Source organism: Tachysurus vachellii, chromosome 14, assembly GCF_030014155.1.
Source record: "Tachysurus vachellii isolate PV-2020 chromosome 14, HZAU_Pvac_v1, whole genome shotgun sequence".
NCBI lineage: Eukaryota > Metazoa > Chordata > Actinopteri > Siluriformes > Bagridae > Tachysurus > Tachysurus vachellii.
Window position 1 is genome coordinate 1,323,232 of NC_083473.1, and position 3,240 is coordinate 1,326,471.

Below are 3,240 nucleotides of genomic sequence, written 5' to 3' on the forward strand. Positions count from 1 at the left end.
ATATCTACGCACACACACACACACACACACACACACACACCCACACACACATGCTCTGTATCATTCAGTCTCTATGTCTGCAGGTATAAAGTGTTTGTTGTATAATTTATTAACACACCTGTCTTCTTTATTATTATTATTTCATTCTTCCCCACTGAGAAACACCTTCTTATTTAAATACACATGTATAACAGTGTAATAGCGCCTCCTACAGGACACTTATTACCATTTGACCAATTCTACACACCTCAATATCTGATACCTGCAGTCACTCACATCCTGCATTATTTATTTATTTATCTATCTATCTATCTATCTATCTATCTATCTATCTATCTATCTATCTATCTATCTATCTATCTATCTATCTATTTATCTCATTCTCATGCTCTCATGTTTCAGCTTTGTATTTATTAAACCATCAAAAACTGTGATTAAAAATGAATTAATGCTAAACAGTGATGTCATAATTTAATTTATTCGATGAAATAATTTAATGGCACAGAAACTGAAAGTGGTTTAAAAAGAAAAAAAAATGCATGAATTACTGAAAAAGAAAAAAAAAACAAAAACAACAAATTCTGACATCAAATCATTTTCAGTCACATAATTTAAAGATTTTTTTAAAACGAAAACATCTGATGCAGAGAATACATTTTTTTTAAAAGGTAGATAAATAAAATAATAATAATAGACTGATTTGACAAACAACTTGATTTATAACTATTTTATATATAAAATCTGCACTTATATATTCTACATATTATTAATATATTTCTATATATTAATATATAGTATATTATTATATACTATAGTATTAGTATATAATATATACTATATAATAAATTATAATTTAAATATTTCAGAACTTTTTTATTATTTATTAAACAATTAATGAATTTATTTGTTGATCTGTGTTTCGGCAGCGTGTGCTTTATGAGCTGCAGTTTGTTCAGAGGTTCGATCTACACTCCTCTTACTCATCAGCCGTGTTAATGAAGTTAACCCCAAGGTTTAAACCCAGGCGTGAAGCTCAGAGCCACTGATCAGCTGCAGTAAACAGGACGCTGTAGAGATCTGAGGATTTGTTGAACTTTTCCTTTTCAGTAAAGAATTAAACTAATAACTGAACCGAGTGAAGATCCTGATGTAATCACAGCACTCAGGTGCTCAATAAAACCCTCTTCACATCCCTCTGGTACTTAACGCTCACTATACAGTCACCTCACAGCCATGCAGGTCACCATGGTAACAACATACAGCCTTTAGAATATTATGGGATTTTCAGGCTTACCTGAGATGAGAGAGATGCTGTGTCTGTCACTCCTTCACCTCCCTGTCTCTTTCTCTCTCTCTCTTTTCCTCTGTCCACTCTCACAGAGTACTGATGGACTGACTGAGAAGAGTGAGAGGAGGGAAGAAGGGAGAGAGAGAGAGAGAGAGAGAGAGAGAGAGAGAGAGAGAGAGAGAGAGAAGCTGTAAAGTTCTAAAGTTTTCCTCATACTTGAAGAATTCGTCCACCCCCTGTCTCTCTCTCTCTCTCTCTCTCTCTCTCTCTCTCTCTCTCTCTCCCCCTCCCCACCCCACTCTCCCCCCACCCCCCTCCCTGTCTGTGATGTAACTCAGCGAGGTTTTAAAGGTCCCCACTGGGCGTATGATTCTGACTAAAAACATCTGATATTTTCTCATGTTTTGAGTGTCTGAGTGAAATAAATCTCTGATCTCTTCCTCCATCCTCATCGTCTTCATGAACACACTCTTTCACACAAGTCCTTGATTTGAGTAAAATTACACACTTTCATGTCACGTCCAAATGGCAGAAGAGCTGAGTGTAGTGCGGAAATCCCACAATGCACCATGATAGTGTAGGGTTGATATATACTGATGATGATATGAATATATAAACACATGTATATGTGTGTATGTGTGTATGTGTGTGTGTGGGGGGTGTCTGTGTGTATGTGTGTGTGGGGGGGTCTGTGTGTATGTGTGTGTGGGGGGGGTGTCTGTGTGTATGTGTGTGTGTGGGGGGGTGTCTGTGTGTATGTGGGTGAGTGTTCAGTTGTTCTTCAGTTAAACACTAAAACATTCTGAGGTGAAAAGTCAAAATGTTGCTAATGCTAATGCTAATGAGATTGAGATTAAAATAAAACTGTTTGTTCCACTGGGGCTTTATTATGCTTCAGGACCCTGGTGCAGCATGGAAGACTACACAAGACTAAATACAAAATATAGAGGACCAGACCAGAATATAGAGGACCAGACCAGAATATAGAGGACCAGACAACAGAGCAGATCTTCTGAGGAGAACTCCTCAAGATTCAGACGCAGCACATTGAGGTCCAATAACGTCAGGAAGTACTACACAGCAGGAAGAAGTGCTACACAGAGGGTTATGGCAGGGCACCAGGCACAGATGGAATGTCCTGGGAAGTCATGAGGAGGACCTGCTGGACGTCGAGCTCAGTCACATTACTGCTTCCTTGGAGTCTCTTATGTAGAAACTACAAAATGCTCTCGAAAGTCTTAGCTCTGAGGCCGGGAAGCGTACCGGAAGAAGTTCATGCTGATCCGTTCTACTGGAGCTCTTTAGTTTGAGACGTTCTTGACTTCTCAGAACTATTTGTGCTGAAAATGAGGTTTATATCTAGAGATCAGGAGAAAGATTTTGAACACAAAAATCTATGGAACATAATCACTGGTTTGGTTTGAGTTCGGATTTTATTGACAAAATAAGATTTTTGTGTTTGTGTTTAAAATTTAATCCTAATCCAATCAGATATTACGCTGATGCTCATACTTATGTGGAGATCTTATTGTGTCTAAACGATACCTGCTGTAGATCCTTGTGCTCAGACACACTTGAGCTCCAAACATCTGGTCATCATTCTCTGCCCTGTGCAGCTACAGATGATGAGGATTCAGGACACAGTTTTAGATTAGGGAATAATTATGTAAATATCATTATGCATCATTAACTAATGGTTTCTAACAGATTGTTTCGCAGAACTTAATATAAAACGTGTCTCATCATCCCGAAGGCGCTACTGATTTTCTGCTTAGATTTTCTGTTGTCATGGCGATCCAGCTGTGTGATGGATTTGACATTAAACCTGCCCATATGTTGTTTAGTTTTCTCTCTTTTGTTGTTTTTTTTTTTTAGCTCTTAGCCCAGCAGGCAGTGGTCTGGGAGAAGAGGTGGAGGAGGTGGAGCTGTCAATCATCTCTAACATTCCAGCC

At 38.2% G+C, this 3,240-nt stretch overlaps 1 protein-coding gene across 3 annotated transcripts in view; it reads right to left on the reverse strand.

Annotated features, from left to right (window-relative positions):
* LOC132857030 (tenascin-like) overlaps positions 1 to 1,427 on the reverse strand; it is a 34,848-nt gene extending 33,421 nt beyond the window's left edge. For all 3 annotated transcript variants that reach the window (XR_009649471.1, XM_060886981.1, XM_060886980.1), the window contains exon 1: positions 1,295 to 1,427. The gene's annotated coding sequence lies outside the window, so the exon portion shown is untranslated. The remainder of the gene's footprint in view (positions 1 to 1,294) is intronic.
* Between the last annotated feature and the right edge of the window lie 1,813 nt (positions 1,428 to 3,240).